This window comes from Macaca nemestrina, chromosome 4 (assembly GCF_043159975.1).
Source record: "Macaca nemestrina isolate mMacNem1 chromosome 4, mMacNem.hap1, whole genome shotgun sequence".
In the NCBI taxonomy this organism is placed as follows: Eukaryota; Metazoa; Chordata; class Mammalia; order Primates; family Cercopithecidae; genus Macaca; species Macaca nemestrina.
The window spans coordinates 167574070-167601299 of record NC_092128.1 but is presented as its reverse complement, the minus strand read 5'-3'; the positions used below and the strand labels follow the sequence as shown (position 1 = coordinate 167601299).

The following is a 27230-nucleotide window of genomic DNA, read 5'->3' as shown; positions in this document are numbered from 1 at the left end:
AGGGTTTTTATTTTTTGTTTTGTGGAGCTTCTTAGTGATGGTTGTGGGGTTATTGGTTTCAAACTTTTAGAAGTAAAATTAACATATTATAGTAATTGGAGGTAGCAAACAATATGCAATATGTGGTACTTAGGATCTTAGGAAAACATAGACAACCAGAAATAAGAAAAATGCTGAGGCAATGTATTGTTATGAAGGGGTATGTAAAACTTTGATTTAGGCTTACCATCAGGGAGGATAATGTCTCATCATCCTCAAGTCCTTGTGATGTTGAGCATCTCCTCCAGCAATTCTCTTTGGTAGCATGTTTTCTTTATGCCCAGACTATCTGCTGCCTTAGGTAGAACCATAGGCCAAGTTTTGTTTCACGAAGCATGATAGTGAATCAAGAATAATCCAGGTCAAGTATATACTATCCGGTTTACCTCATCCCAAACCAATATCTGATCTGTCACATTAGTTTCTGTTCCATTTGTTTATGTGAGCTTAATAAGTAGCTTAGACATTTTCTTACTTACATTCTCTCATGGATTTCCAAAAATCCATAAGATTGAGTTTTGATTAGTAGGATTGACTGTAGATTATCTGAATGTTCCATAATGTGTGTATGCTTTTGTGTGTGTTTGTATGTGCGCATGTGTGCACGTGGTTTCCTGGAAACTAAGACCAAATTGCTTGATATAAGAAAAGGATACTAGAAATAGAAGAGATTTTTTAAATGGGAAAACAAGGCATTGAAGAGGGACAGTTTATATGAGGTGGTAGAGAATTAAAAAAAAAATGTCTATGATGCCAAAGAAACACAGCTTCACTACTGTAATTGTTGCTAGGTATATAATGCAATTTTTCTATTTCCCTCTATTTTTTCTTTATTAGAGTCTTCTCTGGGCAAAATTGGCCTCCATTGATCTGAAATATCAATATTTCAGGTGTGTAAAGTGATGGGAGTTAGGGGAAAGTAGAAGTAGAATAAACTAGTGTTCTTGAAACCTAGATCTTTATTAAAATCGTTTTTGAGGACTTAAAAAATATAGATCAAGGGGACACATTATCAGAACTGGGACACAGTACCCTCGCTACCATCTCCCATCTTAGAGTAGGGGAGGTGGGTGGCATAAATCTATATGGTTAACCAGCGCTACAGTTTGTCACAGTGATCGATCAGGATGGGAACAACTTCCATTATGAGGCTTTGTCCCATGCACAGTCTCATTCTTTTCTCCATTGGCTGTGGTGAGAATAAAATAGCCACTTTCCTTTGACAATGAGTCCCACCTATCTGTGCAGTTAGAGCCAAAAAAGAATGTGTTCTCAGCACTCTTTCTTCCATAGCTAAAGACTGCAAAACACAAAATTGCCTTGAGAGCTTTTGTTGACGTCACCTTAATCTGATAATAACCCAGCTCCTTTCTACCTGCAGTTTTCTGGCAGGCTGGGGATGTGTGGCATTACTTTAAGTTGTATTTCAGGGCATATTTCCACCAATCCCTCCACTCTGTCTTTAGTCTTCCCATTTTACTCCATCTTCTAAATAGCCGCTTTACTGTGCCTTACCAATTGAGCATCAACTATGCGATCAATATCACTATATGTGATTAATATGTGACACTGGCAAAATAATTCTGTTCTTTGTCTTGCTGTTGCTGAATCTGTCTTAATGTCAGTGCTTTGCATGAATGATAATGATGGTGATGATATGGCATAAATAAAAGCCAGTTGTATTACCTGAGTCTTAGAGCTTTGGTGCCATCATTAATATATACACTTAATTTAAATAGGAATCAACACTAAAAGCCCAGACTTCACCAGTATGCAATATATCCATGTAAGAAAACTGCACTTGTACCCCTTACATCTATAAAAATAAAAAATAGATAAAGGAATAAATAAACAAATGGAAATCAAGTAGTATATCTGTATCACAGAATTTACTCTTGTCTCATTCAGTTTGGTTTGTTTATTTAGAGTTAATATATTTCAGTAGAACAAGGAAAAGTACACAGTGGTTTTTTAAGATTATAATTATAATTTCCTGTGAAAATTCCAGCTTAGTGTTCCATTTCTCTCTTGCTTTTTGGTGGCATCGGACTTATTTTACATGGTGATCCAAAGCATATCACTGAATCTGCAAATCAATTCAAAACTATTATAATTTGCTTGTGCAAATGTCTTATGTTTTCTGTTATGTTAATGATCCAGATGGCAACAAGAACTTGTGAAGCAAATAATACAACATAATTTAGACAAAAATATACATGACATATTTATGTCTGATATTGAAAAATGAAGATTGTATAATGTATTGTGATACAACTTAAACTTTTGGAAGCAAGTTCCTTTTCAAAGTTTGAATTATTGTTCTGTCAGTTATTTATATTTGTTGTCGAGCAAACTTTTGGATCTAGATGTTGGATCTACATTCTCATTGGTAATATAGTGACAATAAAAGCTACCTTTCAAAGATGTTTTAAAACCTAGGGAAAATATCTCTAGAGTATGTGGCTCATAACTTATACATAATCAATTCAAATCATAAAATTTTTATCATTATATCTTTAAAGTCAAAACAATGAAATTATCACAATAATAATCACCTTTCTATATATATGAATAAGATTTTGTTATAATTAAAATGACTTAGGCCAGGGGCGGTGGCTCACACCTGTAATCCCAGCACTTTGGGAGGCTGACGTGGGTAGATCACGAGGTCAGGAGATTGAGACCATCCTGGTTAACACGGTGAAACACTGTCTCTAATAAAAATACAAAAAATTAGCCGGGCGAGGTGGCGGGTGCCTGTAGTCCCAGCTATTCGGGAGGCTGAGGCAGGAGAATGGCAGGAACCCGGGAGGCGGAGCTTGCAGTGAGCCGAGTTGTCGCCACTGCACTCCAGCCTGAGTGACAGAGCGAGACTCTGTCTCAAAAAAAAAAAAAAAAAAAAAAAAAAAAACAACTTAAAGACTTCAGGTTTTTGGAAGCAAATATTTTTTCTCATACATATTTTCTAGAAACTTGACCTACTGCATAATCATGAGCACAGGCATAATCTACACCTTATACTTATTTAGTGTTTAAAAAGTGTCATTCTACTGAGGTTGTGGGTTTCTTTTTTCTTTTTTCTGTAAGGTATTACCTTGCTTATCTGTGAAGTTTCTGCTGGCCATTTAGCAGTTCCAGATGGCATGATTTCCTGTGGCCTGATTCTTGCACATAGTGCACTGTCTTAGTTCTCCTCATTTGTGATCCACATCAGGAAGAGGCTCCACTGCTACATATGATGAAAGGCTAGCAGGCCATCGACAAATGTCACCTGGACTAAAATCTTGAAATGTTTTCTTCAGACTTGTTTAACTGCTGCGTATATACATTCACCCTGTGAGAAGAGGAAAACAACATTCAATTTCAGTAGGGTAGGAATCCGTTCATTTATATTCCAAAAGAAACACTCAAATTATAATCCATAATAGTTGTTCTATTATAGATGAGAGTGGAGTGTGTTCTCGTAAAATGGCAAAGAACTGGTTGATAAGAGGTCACCCTAAAGTGTTCTTGAACCTCTTTACTGATATTTTCCTGCATTATGTCTTTGCTAATCCTGCAGGAAAAATTACCTAGAGTGGTGTATAAGGTTCGTTTGTGTTCAATCCATGCATGACGGCTTTCACATATTTGTTTCACCTGAGATAATGTCTATAGCTATTTACATATTACTGCTTCTTGGTTATCATTAGAGGACACAAAGCAAGGATATTTACTTTAAAAGATGACAAAGATAAATCACTGGTTGAAACGGAAGTGTGCACTTTGGAGTGGAAATATAACCAAGTCAGTAATTTTTAAAGGAGGAATTTAGATTTTATTACAAAGTGTTCAAAAAAACGAAAGCTTCAAATTTCATATTGTTGGTACTGGGGTGATGCCTAGAAGTTAAAGATAAATCTTTAGATAACTCAACAAAATGCATGCCAATTTCTTGTTTATAAACTGAGTTTGACAAAATTGGGTAAAATTAAACTTTAGCTATGTTGGTAAATTTAGTGATAAATGATGTTGATTAATCTAAAAGTCTACCATTTTATTTGCACATGCTACTTAATAGTATGTACACATTTGTCCTCATGGTCAATCTTCTTCATAAACGTCTATTTAATTAATTCATTAATTATCTCAACATAGACAAATGTATTCTAGGAACTATGAGACACACAGGAAATATAACAAATAATGTGTTCATATTGAGGAAATATACAAGTTAAACAGTCAATTAAAATACAGAAGAATGTTCTGAGGAGTAAGCCATACATTTTATACTGTAAGTTAAAACTCTAGAACTTCAAACCTTTGTATTCCCCCAAACACACACACACACACAGACACACACACACAGCCTCACACACAGACACGCACAAACACAGGCACACACACACAAAAGTATATTTTGTATGCTTCCTTTAAGTGAGAATTTGCATATGAGATAAGAACAAAAAATAACATAAAATCAACTATTGAGAACAGACCTAGGTAAACATATTAAGATTTGTAATTTATATAAAATGTTTCTATAAGAATTATATGTAAAAATGGTCTGGAGCAGCTAATTTCTAATATTCATTTTTTTAGAGGGTTTCTTAGTCTATTTTTGCTGCTATAACAGAATACTTGAGTCTGAGTAATTTAAAAACAATACAAATTTCTTTTTCGTGGTTCTAGAGACTTGGAAGTCCAAAACCAAGGTGTCAGCAGGTTCAGTGCCTGGTGAGGGATGCTTTCTGCTTCCTAGATGGTACCTTGTTGCTGTGTCTTCATGTGGAGGAAGAGTAAGATAGAATGAGGGAAGGAAAAAAGGTGGCCCAAGCTTTTGTTTTTGTAATGAATCCAGTCCCATGATAACTGCATTAACCCATTCATGAGGGTGGAGCATGCATGGCCTAATCACCTCTTAAAGGTCCTTCCGCTTACTGCTGTAACAATGGCAGTTAAATTTCAGCATAAGTTTTGGAGGTGAAAAACATTTAAATCATAGCAAAGGCATAATATTTTAAATTCTGCCCTAGGACATAGGGAACACACATGCACACATGCGCATACACACCCATACACACACACATGCATGCACATATCACTTTTAAATCTTTTTGTGTGCCTTCTTCCTCCGAGTACTTAGTACTGACAATTAACTTCAAGGCCAGACAAAAAATAATAATAATAATAAGACAATCTTTATTTCTGTTTTCTGAATATTGCCCTAACCCATCCTACATTCCTCCAAGTACTGCGCTATTCTCTGTGGCTTCTCTAAACATTCCGACACATTGTAAGTAGTCTGAACATTAAATTCTCCGCAAGATTCTCAATGTGAATACAGCATGTGTTTAACTGTGGTATCCTGACTGATTTAGAAGAAAATGTTCTATTTTATATGCTCAGAAAGTAAGCTCATTCTCATCAACGTCTCTTAAAGAGCACTTCTTATCATGTAATTTTGGTTCAAGACATTCCCTTTTATTAAGTATAGTAAGCTAGAATCTTAGCAACGTGTTCAGTTTGTCTTTTCCCTCACTCCCAGCAGCTGAATGCTGTGATCCTCAACAACTCTCCTACTTTTGATTTCCTATCATCTGGTTTTTGATCTATTGCTATACTCTTATTTTGTTCCGTTTCAAGAGGTGACCCTCATCACAATGAAGGCTTTGGGGGGCTCCCTTGTTCAGTTTTTTCAATCATGGGCCAACCCCATCCACAACTCCTACACAATCTTAGCTCCAGTACTGCAGTTAGTTAGGCAGACCCATTTCCCATGCAGCCTATTATGTACACACTGCTGGTCTGGAAAAATAATTCAGCATGTGTGTTTTTAACAGTATATTTATTGATGCAATTCTGAGCCTGTCCTATGAGGGACCATCAGTGTCATTGTAATAAGCCTGTCCTATATCTCAAAAGCAATTATTTATTAAAAATAGTTTCTTATTCTTCCAATCAGCTCAAGGTAAAGGGAATAAAGGTTTTAGTCCCAGTCAATTCAGATTCATTAATGGATCTTTCCTGAGGTTGTTGAATGATTCATGACTAATAATATGTTCTTGAACTTTTCTGAGCTTATTATCACAACCAGAAGATCAAGATCATTTTCTAATGGGAATTATATGAAAGTGGTTGAGGAGGCTCTAATCAGAGATCAGAGCCCAAAACACCTACATCTAACAGCAGTGCAGTTGCCTCATTCATTTATGCTGCTTGCGATGGTCTGAATATTTGCATGCCCCTTAAACTATCATGTTGAAACCTAATCCCCATTGTGATAGTATTAAGAGCTGTGGCCTTTGGGAAGTGATTAAGTCTTGAAGGCAGAGTCCTCACGAGTGAGATTAGTGCCCTTGTAATAGAGACCCAACGGAATTTGTTTGCCTTCCACCATGTGAAGATGCAGCAATAATGGGGGTCTTTGCCAGACACCAAATGTGCCTACACCTTGGTCTTAGACTTTTGAGTCCCCAGAATGGTGAGAAATAGAGTTCTGTTGTTTATAAACTACCCAGGAGAAGGTATTTTGTCATAGCAGCTTGGATGAAGACGCTTGGCTTTTAGATATTATCTCTGTGCTAAAATGGCTAAACTGAATGTCTGTCTCTCAAAGACAATTTCTTGAATATTGTATATTCCTACCAGGTTCAGATTTTAGTCCTACCTGAAGTCTCTCCTGCATTAGTTCTATTTACTACCCAAAAAAATCACACAAAAACAAAATGACTTCATTGTCTCCTGTGTTTAGAATATAATTTGTAAACAATGTGCTTGTATAAAGGCAAAGAGTTAAAAATAATAACAGAGAAACTGTAAAAAAAAAAAAAAAAAAGAGGTAAGATTGCAAATGATAAATCCTAAAACATATTTACGACAGTGGCAGCTTTTAACACATTTGTCTCTGTTTAGTAAATTTCACCCCATCATTTTGCTTTTATTTCGGAAACATCAACATGAATATTATCACTTAATCAATGTTAATGTCCTAAGAGACTATATAACAGACCTGCGGTTCACTACCTACCGGAATTTTTTGTTGAGTGTAAATAAAATGAAACAAAAAAGAAAATAAGCCATCAATACGATAATTTTTGTTTCTATTGAAAACTGCTCTAATTCAAGAACATTTGACTACTTGCAACCAGGGAAACTAAAAACAATGGAAACCTTTAATAACCCCATGTCAAATATTGAAAGAATGTAAAATGATCTGATTTTTATTTATAAACATTTGGCACATTTCTACTGTACAGCCACAAAATCATAATATCAAATATGATGCTTTTATAAATTGTACCTTTAAACTTGCCCTAAATTTTTAATAGAATTTATTACCAAGATTTCTCAGTACTTTCACACCTAAAATTGTTAAAATGTTCATCATCCCAGTATTTCATATAAAAATGAAATATGTATTTAGTTCAGTGAAATTGGGCTCAGTTAAAAAAACTGACTTCTTTTTACATTTTGCTATTTGGTTATGATATAAAAATTCATTTTAATATTTTCAAAAGAATTTTAAAGCAATACCAATTTTGTCATTGTGTATTTGATTAATAGCTCTTTTGGGAAGGAATTACCCTAACAATTACTGTAGGTATTCAAGTAAAATTTTTCTAGTTCTATTTTAATATTATGTTATGAGATAAATTTCTTTTACTTTCCTTCTTACTTTTATAAGAGGAATTATTTATCTTCAGAATTCATAAACATAAACCTCAAGATATGGTCCTATATGAATGATAAAATGAATTTCATACTGTCTAAAGTGGAATGATTTGCTGTTCTAACTGGATTTCTATACTTGTGAAGATAAATAAATGGATGTATTGTTTCTAATATGCTAACCATCCAAATACACACACACACATATATATATATACCCATATGTAGATATATATTTATATAGTAGGAGAGTAGCTTTATTTTTCTTCAACATCCTTCTCATCAATAAGCTGACAATTAAAACCATATTTCTCTAAACTTTGTTCTCATATTGAAATCCATATTAAAACTCCAGCAGCACAAAAACATGGTAACAAAAAGTGTTGAATATAAAAAAATCAATTACAACCAAAATAATCCCAATTGAAAATGCATTTGAGAACTCTGTTTCTACAACAGTTATTATTAAAGTTTGAACACTTACTGGCTTGGTATAAAATAAGTGAATAAAATATATCCAGTTTGAACATTTCATTATCTCCAGTTAAATATTTCCCTCTTCTTGAAGTTATCATTTTTTGAAATAAAATAAATGGTTTAATCTATTCATCTATATGGCAGGTAAGGTGAAATAAATGTGTTTTTGGAATTTTGATTATCACAGAATTATAGTATTTGCTATTTTACCACAAATATTAAATGTATATGGTCCTCATGGCCCTGTGGAGTTTTTTGCAACATATTAATATTGTTAGATTATTTTCTATTACTGTTAAAAAAGAAAACACTGGAGCTTATTTATGTTAATGCATAACTCAATACAGTTTGTGTGTGTGTGTGTCTGTGTGTGTGTGTGTGTGATAGAGACACAGAGAGAGAGAGAGAAGTTGAGATATTTTCAACCCTATATTCCTTACCTTACATCCAAATCTCTGGATCCAAATTCCAAAGAGGCAAAATAACAGTCCATCATTCAAGTATGTTGTGAATGACGATGTGAATGCAGAGTGTGAGTGAAGTTATAACCTCAATCTTCTGAACCTTAGACTGGTGAAATTTGTTGTTTGTTGTTTGCTTGTTTGTTTTGAGACAATGTCTCGCTTCTTCACCCAGGCTGGAGTGCAATGGTGCGATCTCAGCTCACTGCAGCCTCTGCCTCCCAGGTTCAAGTAATTCTCCTGCCTTGGCCTCCCCAGTACCTGGGATTACAGGCATGTGCCACCACAGGTGGCTAATTTTTGTGTTTTTAGTAGAGACGGGATTTCACCCTGTTGGTCAGGCTGGTCTTGAACTCCTGACCTCAAGTGATCCACCCACCTCGGCCTCCCAAAGTGCTGGGATTACAGACGTGAGCCATCGCACCTGACCTGTTTTTTGTTTATTTGCTTGTTTTTATATATATCGTAGGAGAAAAGAAACCTAAAATTGAAGAAAGACTCAAATTCCAGTCCCACTTCTGATCTTTAATATATTTGTAACTGAAGCAAGTCTATTATATTTTGTGAATTTTAGCTTTCTCATTTACTTAGTGGGTATAGCAGTAATTACTTTAGTGTTGTCATGGATATCTGGTGGTTTAAAATATATGAAACTGCTTTTAAACTGTTCCATTAAGAATCCATTGCTTCAATTTTATGAATATTCTTCTGTTGTATATGTTTCTCATATACAGTTAAAATATGAAAGTATTGCTCAGTGCTTTATTTAATTAATTTTAGATTTATCAGTGTAGTGGTAGGTCATGTGATCTATGTATATCTCAAAATCATATTAGTTATCATAGGCTTAAAACTGAACTTTGTATTAAGATTTAAACACTGTATCTTATTGGAGCTGGAAGAGATAATAACCTGCTGTTCGACTTCTTTGCTTCTTCTTAAGCATTAGATTTTCGACTGAGCAAAATAAAAAATTATTCCTCTAAAGATGGAAACCTCTATGTCTGTCAGTTTCCAAAGTATTTCTCAATGCTATTATGGGACTCCTTGAGGGATACTGGGAAATGTTAGATGAGGAAGATTTTCACTATCTCTTGTGCCCACAATTTTAAACCTTCTATCCCCTGAGTCCTGCCTCTGGAGATGTCATGCAAGCTGGAAACTCAGCCAAATTCAGACTCTGGAACTGAACATGCAAAGCTATGCTCTGTGTGGAGTTCACACACTGTTGGTTTGTCCCTGTGGGTCTTTGTCAACACTGTGTTTCTTGTAGCACAATTAGTTAGTTATTTTAAAAATGAAATAAATAAACAATAGTTTCTCTAATGTGAAAAAAAATCTTGCATACATCATGTAGATGAAATTGAGAAATAAGGCAAAATAAACTTCTGGTAGCAAGCAGTGAATTAGAAACAGCTGCAGCAAAGACGGTACTAAGAGAGAAAGCGTAATTAAACCAGATGTTGTAAAACATGCAATTTAAAATGATATGCAACATTGATTTTAAATATAAATGTAAATAAAAGGGATGGATCAGAAGTATAATTAACACCAAAAGAAAACAAAAATAAACTTGGTAAAAAATAAATTAGAATGATATACCATAATTGACTTTGCTCAGACAACAAGATATTTCTTAGTGAAGGGAGATTTTTCCTGATTTTTAAATTCAGTGCTGCTCAATCAAATATGCATTTAACAGAGTCTCAGTAGGTCCTTCGATGATGATAAACCTCAGAGACAATAAAACAAGGAAAATGTGCTTTCTTAACATTAAAAAAATACAGTCCAAGCTATTCTCTCTCTCTCTTTTTTTTTTTTTTTTTTTTTTGAGACAGGGTCTCAGTCTCTTACCCAGGCAGGAGTGCAGTGACACCATCAGGGATCCCTGTAACCTCTGTGTCCCCCAGGCTTGGGTGTTCCTCTTCCCTCAGTTTTCCTGGTAGCTGGGACTACAAGCACAGGCCACCATACTCCACTACTTGTGGTATTTTTTTTAGAGACATGGTTTCGACATGTTGCCCAGGCTGGTCTGGAACTCCTGGACTCAAGAAATCCACCCATTTTGGCCTCCCAAAGTGCTGCAATTACAAGCGCGAGCCACCGTGGCCAGCCCAAGCTATTCTATTTCATGCTTTCAAAAAATTTTTGCAATCCTAGGGACTAGGGAACTCAAAATAATGAGACTTATTTAAAAATATTAACTTAAACACTGATTTGCTCAAATTTCTAATCTTAGCCTAAATTTTTTCCTCACATTGACTACCACTTTCCTTTCACCCTGAAACTAACTAAGTTCAGCTACATTTCCTGAAGAACCACAGGCCCATACATGTCTCCTCCTGATCTTGCTTCTCCTTCATCAATTTAGTACCAGTCTGTGCTTGTACTTTATTGTGCTAACTGCTGTCAGGTCTGGTAATTGTTATATTTGAAATTGACGCCCAGGCTCTCCACATCAGGGATGGCTATTGAGGTGAGAAGCAGAGACTAACTCATTGGGAGAAGTGAGGGAGACCAGTTAAGAGAGAAGTTTTCTGGCTGGGAGGCTGGGTTTCCTTCCAAGAAGACAGTATAAGAATGTCCAGATGAGGAACTCACATATGCTGCAACCCTGGAGACAGCCAGGGACACCCTAAGGAAGTAGCTTTCTGCGCAAAATTTGACATTAGACATATTGTATTTGAATTAGTTACAAACTTAGTATATATAAACTCTCCTCCAAAACAGCAATCTTTATTAGATAGCAAGTTTTAGGAAAAGTCAGTCCAGCCCTAGTCATACCAGGACCACAACACAATGTTGAATATTCCAAATCAATAAAATGCCGAGGACTGTATTATGTTGCTAGAAGCAAGCAAATATACCCTGCAAAGTGTTCTGAGGAAGCCACACAAAACAACCATTCTAAAATTACACCCAGGTGTTAATTTATAGAAGTATGACTGAGTGACAACATGAAGAGGCCAATTCCATTAACAGAAGAACTTACTACTTACATTTCACAAAGGAAGGGTACATCCCGTGCTTCAGAGGGACACAAGATGGTCCAGAGACAGAAGGCAAGAATAAAAGGGAAGCCTTAGTCGGAGTCTGTATTGGGGTTCCCGTGGAAAAGGCAGGACAGGACAAGGTGCATGGGTTAGGATTGGCTAGATTCGGTCATTCTGATGGACTCTGGGGGATAGGGGCTGTCCTTAGTTGTCTGACACCTAGGCTTGGGATGATTTAGACCAGAGGAATACTGGCTTGGTGTGTGAGGGTGAGATAAAGAGAGTGGTTGGCTGGCATATGAAAGGCATGCTTGTAGGAAAATTGCTATATTTAAGAATAAGCTAGCCCTGGAAGGGGCAGCCTCTCCCTGCGTCTATAATGGGTCTGAGGCTCCGAAATGCCAGAGCATAAAGAATGTAGAAATTAAGAAGACATAGTTAATACAGTTGGTCTTGTGGAATGGATACCAAATAGAGAAACCGAGAAAACAAAAACAGAACAAGAACGCCCCTCTAACAGATGCTCCTTCAATGATAACCCTTTTCTGTTTCCCACAGGCAATTGTAGCTCTAAGGCACAGTTATCCGGAGACCTCACTGGCAGAGGCTGATGAAGAGGTGAATTAGGGACAAGAGAACACACAGCACAAAGGACTTCTGGAATTTCATCAGAGTTCTCTCCCCAGACGACATGACTGGAACATCAACTCTCTGATGCTGTTGGGAAATAATCAGTATTTATGAAGTTGGCAGTACATGCCACACTGGATGCACCCACATGCCCTGAATCTTATGGCTTTGTTATGGAAGCAAAAGAAGTCAGCATGATCTCCATTACCAACTGTCCGCCTCTTAAAGGATAAAGTCTTCCCTTGGATCACCAGAGCTCCCCATCTCACTAAGTTTACGCTAAGGGATGGTGAGGCAGGATTTGGAATCTTCCAGAAGTTCATTCAGTGAGTTTCACAATCCCCAGGTGTACTCCACAGGCTGCAAATACTGACTCCACTACATCATGTAACATTTGCTCACATACCAAAAAATGTGATGGGAAAAGTTTTAAGTTATTAGAGCGAAAAGGATTTTAAGAAAGGAAAGTAGTTTTAACATGAAGTAAATATTTTATTAGTAAGATTCCTAAGCCTGATTCATATGTGAAGAAAAATCATATTGCTATGAAAAAAAATAATGAGAGAAAAAGAAGACATTATTTAAAGTAAAAAATAAGAGTAATCATAAATAGCCGAACAGATACTGGTGAATGTTTGATTGGCAAGTTAGCAAGTCAATTTTGGCGCAGGGGGTGGGGGACTAAGAAAATCATTCACTTACTATTAGGGATCAAAAATAAGTTAGAAATTGTTCTGAGTGTCAGAGTTTGGACCATATGTACAATAGGTGCTGACCTGATATAGTAAAATATCTGTAAGTGTTACGAATGTTGCAAAAAGGGAAATGCAAGCCATCATAGAAGCTCTCCCTTGGGCCAAAAACTAGGGGAACCAAATTTTCTGTGGTATCATCATTCGTAAATCCTTTCTTCTTAATCACTCTTAAATCCATTCTTTCATCCTCTATAAGCTATACGAACTTAGACCAGTTACTTAACATGTCCTAGTTTTCTCTACTAAATATGGCATCAAGATAATTGCACTTAAAACATAATGGGTTTATATTAAATGAGTTAATACATATACGATACAATAATATCTAGAAGAAAATAAATGTTAGCTGCTATTAACTTTTTATTGTATTATTAGGGTTACTATTTTAAAATTGTTAATTCATCTGGTATTCATTCTGTGTGTGTTGGCAACAATGGCCTAAAATTCTCCTCAAATGGTCCATGTTATGGGCCGAAGTGTTAACTTATTCATATCCCAAATGTGTGTTGTGTGTATGTCTTAAAACTACCTAGTCATTCTATGTCTGTGTCTCTAGTTCTCTTGGTGACTAGCTATATAAAGTTTGTACAAATATTCACCAAACTTTTAACAGTAATTCTTTCTTAGTCTGTGTGGTGGGGAGAGTAAGGCTTTAATTACTTAAAAATATGTTTACAGGTATATCAGTATAGTTTTAATAAATAATTATTACATTTATAACAAAAAACTAATGCAGAAACAGAAAAGCAAATACTGTATGTTCTTATTTATAAGTGAGAACTAAACATTGATTATACATGGACATAAAGATGAGAACAATAAACACTGGGGAAAACAAGAGTGGGGAGAGAATGAGAGAGGAAAGAACTAAAAAATTACCTGTGCTCACTACCTAGGAGATGGATTCGTTTATACTTTAAATCTCAGCATCACACAATATACTTTTGTAACAAATTTGCACATGTACTGCCTGAGCCTGTAATAAAAATTGAAAAAGAAATTGATCTTTAAAAGGATAGAACAATCAATACTGACTTAAACTATAACATCTACAAGTGAAAATTCTAGTGTGTCATGTAATAATTTGGGAGTGAAAACTGTCACACTGCAGTGGTCTGACATCACTAACCAATAAAGTAAATTTCCATGGAAGCTATTGGTAGTTATGAGAAACCCAGATGGTATATATGAAACAGTAAGTTATACAGCAACACAGCACTCCCTCTCCGTCTCTCTGCCCTGTCTCTCTCTCTCTCTCTCTCTCTCTCTCTCTCTCTCTCTGTATCTCTCTGTCTCTCTCTATCATTCTATTTCACAAACACCGACTAAAGAGGTGAAATATTTTTACTGACTTAAAAAGTTATTACTTATTTGTCACCAAAATTACAAAGCTGAAACTATGTCTTCATGATTTAAAGGCATATAAATGTTTTATCCATTGCCATGTCGTCTGATTTTAAAATTCAGAATTAATGCAATGTTCCAAAGCATATGTTAAACAATGTACACAAAACTCATACAATCTACATATCTTATAGCAAAAACCACAAATCTATGAAATGTCTACACATTGGAATCTTTATTTTCTTTTAATATGCTCTAGAAGATACAAATGGCAGTTCATGGACCAGGTATAGATTCTCTCTTGAGTCAATGAAGCTCTGATCTTTCCTTTAATTTGATGGGAATGTAACATGCTGCTTTGAGATTTCTCAGTAAGAGATGAAATGCCTTCATGACAGATAGAGCTATGGGGTATTTCTGGGTATAGGAACCAAATAACTTTCTTTTTTTTTTTTTTTTTTTTTGAGGCGGAGTCTGGCTCTGTCGCCCAGGCTGGGGTGCAGTGGCCGGATCTCAGCTCGCTGCAAACTCCGCCTCCCGGGTTTACGCCATTCTCCTGCCTCAGCCTCCGGAGTAGCTGGGACTACAGGTGCCCACTACCTCGCCCGGCTAGTTTTTTGTATTTTTTAGTAGAGACGGGGTTTCACCGTGTTAGCCAGGATGGTCTCGATCTCCTGACCTCGTGATCCACCCGTCTCAGCCTCCCAAAGTGCTGGGATTACAGGCTTGAGCCACCGCGCCCGGCCCAAATAACCTTCTTTAGCTGAAAAACATTATATATTCCTTAGTTCAGTTCCTCTTTTCACTGTATTGTAAAAATTCATCCATCTCTTTTGAAGCGTGTATGTGTATTTGTGTTGTGCCAATTCAACTTAAACATTTTGTTGTTTAATGATCTTTAGACCCAAATGAAAGCTTTTTTCCAAAATAGATATTAAATTATATGTATCTTTCCTGATTATTAAAATGCCATACCTCAGTTATCTGTAAAAATAATGATATGGTTAAATAATTGATCAAGTTAGCTTCTTAAGATAATTGTATCCATTAGGTCAACTAGTGATCGAGATTTTGGTGGAGATTCTTTTTATATTCCATAAATTAAAAATTAAATATTATGTTACAATACTACCAGAAGGTAGGTACCTGGTTTACTCGATGTAAATACATGATGTTTAAGGAGAGAAAATAAAAGGCCCAAGGATGTAAATAAGCACATAAGCAACAATAACAAACAACATCTATCACTGTTCTTATACTTTGTAAATAAAAGGAGAGATATAAAATTCTCTTTAAAGCACACATCACTTAATCACTTTTCTGCTTCAAACAGAGGAAGTCTCTGAAGCCAGATGACTGTTTCATTGAGTTTCATGATAAGGAAAAGCTTTGAAAAAGAAGATCAGTGCAGAAACTATCTTCTCTGGGCCAGAGGGGAAACTGGGGAGATGTAGCAAGAAGCTCTGCATGAGACTCTGGAAAGATCCTGAATTATGGACTTCAGAATTAGGTCTCTCACAATTACAGGGAGATGCTGACTATTTCAGCTTTTCTTGGAGTAACAGATCAATTTTGTCAAGAGTAGGTTAATAAATCATGAAAGGAAGGCCAGGCGCAGTGGCTCACACCTGTACTTCCAGCACTTTGGGAGGCTGAGGTGGGTGAATTACGTGGTCAGGAGTTCGAGAGCAGCCTGGCCAACATGGTTAAAATCCCGCCTCTACTAAAAGTACAAAAAATTAGCCAGGCATGGTGGTGTGCGCCTGCAGTCCCAGCTACTCGGGAGGCTGAGGCAGGAGAATTCCCCAGAGGTGGAGGTTGCAGTGAGCCAAGATTACTCTATGGTACTCCAGCCTGGGCAACAGAGCAAGGCTCCATCTCCAAAAATAAATAAGTAAATAAATCGTGGAAGGAGATTTTTGTAGATGAACTAAGGAAATGGCCAGTGTTGAGATCTGAATAAAGAGATGAAAACCAAACAAAGGAAACAATTTGAAGTAAAAAATACAAAAAGAGGCAATTGTGTAGAGGAAATAATTGGAAAACAAATGGTGTTATAGATCTAATATGTGCGTGTTGAAAGATCAAGAAAGAAAGTAGATCAGATGGGGAGAGGCAATGAGTAAAAAAAGTACCAGAAGATGTGTTTTCTGATTGGCTTTTCGGCAAATAATAGATTTGAATAGTAGATTGAAAGATTTTTTTGAGTTTCAGACAGAATTATTCAGGGAAAACGTATACATATATTTAATTTTATTTTAGGAAATTCTTAAGCAACAAAAATAAGATTAAAAACTGCCAAGCAAGTTATAGGAGGGGAGTGACTAACAAATATTTCTGATACTTTTATGTTTTTTCTTTCAGATGCCAAAAAAAAAAAGGTCCTTGAAGAAATATTTCTTTCAACTCTTAATTAAGGGATCCAAGGTAAGTGAGAATCTAGTCTAGGTTACTATAAACGTGCCCATTGTTGCGATTTTTTTAATCAAATGATACATCACTCATATTAATAATATACATCTGCATCAGAAAACAGGAGATAGTCAATATAACTGAAAGACTTCATAACTAGCGAGGTTCAAAAGCCAAAATGTCTCTTGAGTTCTCTGTGTTGATCTCTGGGAACTCACTCAGTTTCCGTCTTGATGATGTGTGTCCCAACCTTAATAATTTGGGAACATTTGGAAACTTTGTTTGAAAATTACAGAAATTAAAATATACCATTGCTGTGGATAATGCATTTTTCTTCCTATTCTATATGCTTTCATAAGATAAATAAATAAATAAATTGGTACTAGATGAAACCTACTTTGTTTAGTTAGTTTGTCAGTTTCAAGTAAAGACCACTGATGCTGGTAGAGTGAAGAGCCTGTTGCAGAGGGATGTCAGAAGCAGGAGTGACCGCCACATCCTCATGTCAATATGTCAAAAGCAACTTTGCATAAGGGAAAGTTTGGAGAGAGAGGTTCTGACAAAATTCTGATGCAAGGATATTGAATAAATCATTCTCGGTTAGTTGTAGGGAAAGTTCTGTTGAAAATTTCTGGAGATCATATTAAAAAGAGAAGTTGGATTTAACCATTCCACAATGTATACATCTATCAAAACATCATGTTGTATACCATAAAGACATGCAATTATTATTTGACAATTAAAAAATATATAAATATAGATGTATTTTTAAGTAGAAGTTGGAGAATATAACTGCTGATTCTCAGCAGAGGAGCCAAAGCTTCTAAAATGAATGCAATTGAATGGTAGAAGGACGGTAACACAGCCTGTTGGGAGAATCAGAAACTGGGGCATGATGAACTGCAATATCTCTAGAAGGACATGAAGTAATAATAGAGGGCTGAAAGTCAAAATGCAAGGTGTAGTAATTGTGTGGTAGAAAGTAATAGTTATGGTAAAACAAAAATTTAGAAAATCAGAAAAAAAATCTGTACATAGATTCATAAATGAAATAGATGTTAGAATAGAGGACTTCACTGCAGCTGACCTACAGTTAGATAGTGAATACTTACATCTTTTGCCAATTTTAATTGATCATGTGTAATTAGGAAGCTATAGAATAGCCCAAAATCTCTTCCATAATGAATATCAAACATTATTAATAACACTAATGATTCAATGAGGAAAATTAATTGTCAGCAACCATGCTTCACTTATGAGAAAAGCAGATGGATCCTGGATGCTAAGTTGATTATTATGACTTGAATAATCTGGTTCCACCAACAGCCTCTGTTGTACCACATATGGTGAGAGCTGTTCATGATGTCCAATGGGATTATGGGACAGATGTGCCATCATAAACTTGTGTGATGTAAAGTCTAAAAGTAAAGCTCCATACATGTGCTGTGTTGACATCTGGTAAAATTGGAAAGGCTTTGGATGGCTTCACCACAGGTTTCCCTCTCCACTCTGCTTCCATGGATAAGGTCTTCTAGTCAAATGACTCTCCTCACCAGGGTGATCAGGCACAGTTCTAGCTTATTGTCAAGTAGCAGTTTTTGGCTCCCTGCCAGCCTACAGCGTCACTAAAGCCAGGTCTTCACATTCTCCTGCAGAAACCAGAGGAAATCTCACTCTCTTGATTCTACAAAGCCTGCCTCTCACAGCCCCTGGTTGTTATTCTATTCCTGGGCACAAGTCCTCTGTGGTCCTGCATGCATGGGACATCCTCCTCCAGAGGGCTGTGAGTTATCAGTGCCTAATAAACTGCTGTCAACCTCCCTGTCCAGAGTTGGGTGGTCACGTGTTCTGCTCTCACCAAAAACCCAGGGTAGGAGTCCCACTCGGCAACAGTTGGAATAGGAGGTGATTAAAACAACTTGATTCTTGCTTTTTATTACCATTCCCATGTTGGGAGGAAGAAAAGTTTGCTTTCCTTTTGCATTGGAAGGACTGCGATATATACTTCCTGTCTTCCTTTAAGGTACCTGGAAAAGGCTGTTTTTTCTCGGCATGGTTGACACAATGATATTTACTGATATTTGGTGTGCTAAACACTGCTTTAATATTTCTATAATATCTGCATTGCATATTATTATGTTTTTATTTACAGATTTTATTTTATAAGAACATCATCATATCTGACCCAAAATAAATAAGAATCCAGCTTATGTTACTATGCTTAGGATCAAACACCAGAACTTCATTGCAAGATTCTAATGTTGAGCTGCAGCTGCCCTAGAAGATAAGAACTGGCCCAGTACCAGTGGGAGAACTAAGGGAGAACTAAGTGATTAGGGATTTTTGAAAGCAGCAAAGGCTTAGAAAGGATGACTACTCTATTTCACCCATGCCCATTCTGGCCACTTTCTTGTGCTCACTTAGATCCCAAATTAGGAGTGACTGGGGAATCTGAAACTGGGTTTGTAAATCCTGAGCTCTCGCTCTGCTGTGTTGTTGACTGACCTATATTTCTCACGAATCTAAGGAAATATGGTGGTGGGGTAAGTCTACTGTGTTGATGGGCTTAGCCTGATTGTTCATCTGAATTCAAGTTTGTTAGTGCTAGTTTCTCAGAATGGGTTTTGCAGTACACCGTGGAATTGTTTGAAGATTAATGTGATACCATAGATAAGGTACTTCTTATAGTGACTAACATATATTCAGTTCTAAATAAATTATTTTGTGTGTTGTTGGCACACATGCTTCCTACTTTTTCTTAATAGAGTTTTCACATTTGTCAGATGTCAAGTTTCCAGCTCATTGGACAAATGCCAATATTAATCAAAAATATGTGTTGTCTTCAAAATATTGAAATCATATTTATATATTATGAAGAAATGTGTGTTCAGTATTGAATTAGCATATGCAAATTCAACATACGGGGTTTCAAAAAAGCAACAAACAATGAGTATGATTTCATCCAGTGAGGTTATAGAAAATTATAATGTGTCCAAAGTAAAATGCATTTGGCGTAGTTTCTGCTGTGATTATGCTGTTGTTAAATATAATTTTTCTGATTTCTCTTTCTTACATATGCTTGATGAACTAGGAACCTCTAGTTATCTATTCCATTATTAACACAGAGATAAGCTAATTTCAGACTTAATATAGAAAAATATTTATTTGGGGACTGGGTCATATTATTTCTCTTCCAATACTCCAACACCTGTTAAATAAACCTCCAACAAAATACACTAATCAATTCTAATTTGTCTTCTTACAGAAAAAAACTGAAAATACATTCTTGTTTGAATTTTATTTACTTAATACTTTATTAATTTATTAAATCTTTTATTTTACAATCTTCTTTTGAAGACATGTGGCTTAAATATTTTGAATCATATTCACCTACAATCACAAAGATTCTCCTTAAGTTTATTTAATATCACAGTCATTATTTTTTATTTTTCTGTCATGGATTGAAAATAAGTTGCAAAATATATGGCTTTTTGACAAACTTTGTCTTCCTCAAAGTCAAGTTCAAAATGTTTTGTTATGAAATTTTTATCTAAAAGTGAAAATTAGTAAAAATGACAAAAGTTTCAAAAGATCAGTCACTTTTTGGCATTTGATACCACTTCTGCCATAAGAAGACTATAAAATATATCTATTCTAGAGGTCTTATATTTGTCCTTTAATTTTCTTTATCCTTTTTAGATATAATTGGGCAAGTTCTCATCGCATCAGTTTCTGAGTCTGAGCAATCCACTATAATGTCATTCCATAAAAAGTAAACACTTTCAAGGCCTCTCAAAGGTATGTTTTGTTATTCTGTGTAGAGTAGGTCCTTTCATAGCTTACAATCCTTACCTCACTAATTTAGATCCTCAAAATTCACTGTCCTATCAAGAATTATAAATATATATAAAGACACACACATAATTTTGTGTTTTATTATGTATTGTATACTGTATATATAGATATGTTTTTTAACGTGCGTTTTATTTATAATGTCATATATGATGTTTACAATATATTATGATAATGCATTTATAAATATTTGTTTGGAGTTGGAAGGAGCCGGGAAGTAGCCTTCATTGTCCCCACTTTCTATTCTTTTTTTTTTTTTTTTTTTTTTTTTTTTTGAGACGGAGTCTCGCTCTGTCACCCGAGCTGGAGTGCAGTGACCGGATCTCAGCTCACTGCAAGCTCCGCCTCCCGGGTTTACGCCATTCTCCTGCCTCAGCCTCCCAAGTAGCTGGGACTACAGGCGCCCGCCACCTCGCCCGGCTAGTTTTTTGTATTTTTTAGTAGAGACGGGGTTTCACCGTGTTAGCCAGGATGGTCTCGATCTCCTGACCTCGTGATCCGCCCGTCTCGGCCTCCCAAAGTGCTGGGATTACAGGCTTGAGCCACCGCGCCCGGCCCCACTTTCTATTCTTTATGCCTATATATTTCTTGTAGGATTTAAGTGATTTATCCCCCTGATTCCTCCAGCTGTAACAGTATTCATATAAATATTTTAGTTTAAAATACCTAAAAATATATTTTTATGGTGAACACTGTCAAAATTATACCTAACTATATAATTAGAACAGAAATCTATTATATTAGGGGATGGTACACACACAAACACAGAATGACCGGATTTGGAATGCTTATTACCAATATCTGAAATAATAACATAAGAGTTTATTTAAGATGAATCTTTGTCCCTTACTGATTGTAATTTCCCTTACAAAATGACCCAGTAATCATATAGTCATCATGAGCATGGTATAGTGAAAGCATAACCATGTCATTCCCAACTTGACTGATAGCTGATGTATAAAATGAGGACGAGGAGGATTTAATTAATATGTCGAGCAGGATGAGAGAGTTTAACCACCTATATAGTTTTCTTTATTTCTTTTTTCTTTTTTTTTTTAGATGGAGTCTTGCTCTGCCACCAGGCCGGAGTGCAGTGGCCTGATCTCGGCTCACTACAACTGCCGCCTCCCAGATTCAAGCAGTTTTCCTGTCTTAGCCTCCCGAGTAGCTGGGACTACAGGTGGTAGCCACCACGCCCAGCTAACTTTTGTATTTTTAGTGGAGACGGGATTTCACCGTGTTGGCCAGGATGGTCTCAATCTCTTGACCTCATGATCTGCCCACCTCAGCCTCCCAAAGTGCTGGGATTACAGGCATGAGCCACCATACCTGGCCTATAACTTTCTATATCAGACAAAGAAAGGAAACATGATATCTGAAATCCGTTTTTCAAGAATGTTAACTCTATAATTTCACTATGAGACCAAAGTAGCCCAAGGACCCTGGGTGTTTTGTCCTAAATATCTGCTGGAGGTTAGATTTAGTATTAAACCTTCTATTCCATCAGATTTTTCAATGACTCGACATTGATGCTCTAACAAAGCTTTAAGTCAAAAAATATCTCCATTTATTTATTGCCTAAGAAGTAACAGGTTACATTCAACCTATGAGTGAGATGATACAGTGTTTGTCTTTCTGTGCCTGGCTCATTTCATGTCCTCCACATTTACCCATGTTGCTGCAAATGACAGGATTTCAATCTGTTTTGTGGAGAATAGTATTTCATTGTGTATATGTATGACATTTTCTTAATCCATTCATCATTAGATGGGCATTTAAGTTTATACAATATATTGGTTATTGTGAATAGTGCTGCAATAAACATGGGTGTGCTATTGTCTGCTAGACCTACCAATTTCATTTCCTTTGGATATACCCAGTAATAGAATTTCTGGATTCCATTACACTATATAAACATGCATTGAAATATCATACTGTACCCTATAAATATGTATAATACCATGTGCTAATTAAAAATAAAAATTAAATTTAAAAAAGCATTATGGTTTTTTCAGGTACTATTTTATACTTTAAAAAGATTGAAAATTGCTTTAGGAGTATGATAATTTGGTTATGTATTTTAAAGTTCAATAATTTAAGTGTGCTTTGAAAATGCATTATCTCATTAGTTTTCAATAAACAGGAGTGAAAATAGTGGAAAATAATGGGCAAACATTTTAATGTTTTGTGTTTATAGTTAGAATCTTACAGAGTACTGTGAGCTTCTTCTAATCAAAGAACTCACATCCTCCAGGCATCTTCCTTCAGAAAGAATAGAGACAATTATAACTGTCATTGGTGGTACAGCAGCATAGGAAGTCATTTCAGAAAACCTGTGACACAGTAATGGACAGGAACCCAATTGCCACTGTTCTCTATGTGAGAAATACCTATATCATTGTCCCATGGTTATCTGTTTGACTGATCGGTATTTATTTCTGCACTTCTCAAAGGAGGGAACATCAACTGCAAGAAACAAGTACATCACAAAATGCCTGACGGGAAAATAGCTAAAATTCAGGTTTCTAATCAGTCTTCATAAATCAGCAGCTCTAAATATCCAGATTATAGAAATCAAACTAGACTTCATGAAGCTTTAGTCTACCATGTAATGTTATGCTTGCATGAATTGACCTAAAATAAAATACCATCACACTACTTCATTTTTAGCTTCCTAGTAAAGCATTTGTGAAATCACAATGTTGTTTTGTGAAAACTTGATGCCAAGTGCATTAAAACAGACTTTTCTCGTGTTAGACAAAAGGGCCAAAAGACACATGACCTAGAACTGAGCATAATCTCAGTGGAAAGAGTTAGTACTTTCTAATTTCTATTTCTGAAAAAAAGAAGCTCGTCCAGTGGTAGCACAGATAGAAAATAACAGCAAGTTGATCTAATACTGACAGTGGGTATCAAAGTCTCCCACTATTATTATGTGAGAGTCTAAGTCTCTTTGTAGGTTTCTAAGAACTTGCTTGATGAATCTGGGTGCTCCTGTATTGGGTGCATCTACATTTAGGATAGTTAGCTCTTCTCCTTGCATTGATCCCTTTACCATTAAGTAATGGTCTTCTTTGTCTCTTTTGATCTTTTTTGGTTTAAAGTCTGTTTTATCAGAGAGTAGGATTGCAACTGCTGCCTTTTTTTTTTTTTTTTTTTTTTTGCTTTCCATTTGCATGATAAATATTCCTCCATCCCTTTATTTTGAGCCTATGTGTATCTTTGCACGTGAGATGGGTCTCCTGAATACAGCACACCAATGGGTCTTGGCTCTTTATCCAATTTGCCTGTCTGTATCTTTTAATTGGGGTATTTAGATTATTTACATTTAAGGTTAATAGTGTTATGTGTGAATTTGATCCTATCATTATGATGCTAGCTGGTAATTTTGCACAAGCAATGGGGATAGGATTCCTTATTTAATAAATGCTATTAGGAAAACAGGTTAGCCATATGCAGAATATTGAAATTGGATCCCTTCCTTGCACCTTATACAAAATTTAACTCAAGATGGATTAAAGACTTAAACGTGAGACCTAAAACCATAAAACCCTAGGAGAAAACCTAGGCAATACCATTCAGGACATAGGCATGGGCAAAGACTTCATAACTAAAACACCAAAAGCAATGGCAAAAAAAGCCAAAACTGACAAATGGGATCTAATTAAACTAAAGAGCTTCTGCACAGCAAAAGAAACTATCATCAAAGTGACCAGGCAACCTACAGAATGGGAGAAAATTTTTGCAATCTATCCATCTGACAAAGGGCTAATATCGAGAATTTTCAAGGAACTTAAACAAATTCACAAGAAACAAACCCATCAAAAATTAGGTGAAGTATCTAAGCAGACATTTTTCAAAAGAAGACATTTATGTGGCCAACAAACATGAAAAAAACTGATCATCACTGGTCATTAGAGAAATGCAAATCAAAACCAAAATGAGATGCCATCTCGCACCAGTTAGAATGGTGATCATCAAAAAGTCAGGTAACAACAGATGCTGGAGAGGATGTGGAGAAATAGAAATGCTTTTACACTGTTGGTGGGAGTGTATATTAGTTCAGCCATTGTGGAAGACAGTGTGGTGATTCCTCAAGATCCAGAACCAGAAACACCATTTGACCCAGCAATCTCATTACTAGGTATATACACAAAGGATTATAAATCATTCTATTATAAAGACACATACACACATATGTTTATTGCAATACTATTTACAATAGTAAAAACTTGGAGCAAACCCAAATGCCCATTAATGATAGAATGGATAAAGAAAATGTGGCACATGTATACCTTGGAATACTATGCAGCCATGAAAAAGAATGAGTTCATGTCCTTTGCAGGGACATGGATGAAGCTGGAAACCATCATTCTTGGCAAACTAACACAGGAATAGAAAATCAAACACCACATGTTCTCACTTATAAATGGGAGTTGAACAATGAGAACATATGGGCACAGGGAGGGGAATATCACATCCTGTGGCCTGTTGGGTGGTGGGAGGTAAGGGAGGGATAGCATTAGGAGAAATACCTAATGTAGGTGATCGGTTGGTGGGTGCAGCAAACCACCGTGGCACGTGTATACCTATGTTACAAACACGCACATTCTGCACATGTACCCCGGAACTTAAAGTACAATAATTTTAAAAAAGAAGAAAATAACAGCAAGAAATGTATTTGCTTTCCTTAATGAACCAAGCTTTTTATAAGATCATTCTACCCTATTGCTGGTTATTGGTTTTTATCCTGATTAGTTGACTATCTCACTCAGATTCCCAGTGGAGACAGAAAAAGTGTTCACCTTGACTGACATCTCTCTCTCATCAGGTTTAGCTGCAAGAAATCTTAGGCCTAAAATTGTTTTATAGCTTTGCCACAAAGTTTTAGAGAAAGACCTTTTTTATTTTTCCACTGTTTAATTTACTTTATAGTACTTGGAAATGTAGGTTTTATGGGAATAAACTCTGTGAGGAAAAAATATCATCACATCCCTTTAAACTTGTTTTCTTTCACTTTCTCTGACTTTATTTCTTTCTTTGCGTGCTTATTGTAACAGTAACTCCAACCTTGGGTTTCAAGTAATATTTAACTGGGTAAGGCACTAGGGCAATTTATTAGTCCCGACTCTGATTACATCTCAGGGAATATTAGTGCTGACCTGCAAGGTTTCCCTGGCAAGGCTAGGGCCATCTTTTGGGCAGTGCAACTAAGGCCTTCATCTTATTCCACAGATTAAACCCAGACCTTTAAAATGCTTAGAAATATTTTCTCCCTGCTTGTTCCTACAGGGTATTCTGTCTAGAACATTTGATGTAGAAATAGTGTATAACCTCTCGAGCTGTGAAAAAATGGGTCAGATTTGTCTATTTCAACTGTGCACCTTTACCTAATTATATAAAATGGCTGAGAGACTTTAAGATTCTTCCTCAAGTTCTTATATTTAAAAGGTGTTATAAGTGCCAAAACCAGAAAGTCTTGCTATTAAATTTACACTCTTTCATTCAATTTCTTCTTATTTAACAAGTTTCACTGCCATTGTGAGATATTAGGGTGCCACTCTCAAGACCACAAAGCTCATTATGACAAAAAGAATCTATACGTCTCTACTTCCAGGCCACTGCTGTTCCCATTATGTCATGTTAGTATTAGGACAATCTTTTTTTGGACAATAATTCCTGAATTCAGATCCTTTTATTTTGAGTCAAATATTTAAAAAAAATTAGGTGTGACATTACTTTAATGAAGCTAAAATTAGAAAAATAAAACTATATTAGATGGTAATGTATAATCACTGCAGTATTTCAGTTCTGCATCTACCATCACACGAGTTCATTTGTTGATAAGGAAATACTGACAGGGCAAAACATTAGGAAAACTCTAGTGTTAACCAGCTAGCACAGGTATCTTTTTCACAGATAAAGCAACAAGTTTTGAAAGACATTTGAATGACATTTGAATGAGCTTATTTGTAAAAAGAGGCGGCCATTTAGATTTCAATATACATTATGAGTTTTTTTTTTTTCCCCAAGATAGTGCTTCTGTTTAAGATGCTGTTCGATTTGCATTTCTGACAAGAAAATTTTTTTGAGTGGGTCCAATTCAAGTTGGAGAATCATTTACATGAAAAATTTCATTTGACTAAGAAATGTGACCAGCTGAAAGAATATAAATGTAGCTTTAATCACATATTGAGGAAAGGACAAAACCGCACGGATACTAATTGCTTTGGTTTATAAAGATGCTAATGCTCATTGAAATCCTTTTCAAGAGAGGACAATTGGATGGACTCTTTTTGGGACTTTGCAGGACAATTATTCCCATATTATAATTTTATGTAGTTTTTCTTCATGGAAAAAATAAATACATTTGCCTGCTGAATAGTTTTTGCTGATTCTTAGAATAAAACCGAAAATATTGTGGTTTTGGAGGGGGTGAAATTATACTGTAAATTAAAGTCATGCAGAGTCGATGCCTCTGTGTGTATGTGCAGTGTTAAAATATACACAAAATTAAATATCCCATTTTAATAATGTTTAAGTGTACCATTCTGTGACATTGCGTACATGCACATCGTTGTAAAACCATTACTGCCATCCGCCTCCAGAACTTTTTC

At 35.8% G+C, this 27230-nt stretch overlaps 2 long non-coding RNA genes across 3 annotated transcripts in view; one reads left to right on the top strand and one right to left on the bottom strand.

Moving 5' to 3' along the window:
• Positions 1-1938: 1938 nt before the first annotated feature.
• Positions 1939-14057, bottom strand: LOC105472824 (uncharacterized). 2 transcript variants are annotated; one of them, XR_981836.3, is made up of 3 exons: positions 13885-14057; positions 3134-3373; positions 1939-2125 (listed from the first exon to the last, which is right to left on the bottom strand). It is a non-coding gene; the product is annotated as an uncharacterized lncRNA (long non-coding RNA). The 2 variants fall into 2 exon arrangements; XR_981835.3 differs by lacking the exon at positions 13885-14057 and adding an exon at positions 11627-12200.
• Positions 14058-16719: 2662 nt separating this feature from the next.
• Positions 16720-27230, top strand: part of LOC105472823 (uncharacterized) — an 80113-nt gene continuing 69602 nt past the window's right edge. The window contains exons 1-2 of the long non-coding RNA XR_011621762.1: positions 16720-16776; positions 20461-20559. This is a non-coding gene — a long non-coding RNA (uncharacterized lncRNA). The remainder of the gene's footprint in view (positions 16777-20460; positions 20560-27230) is intronic.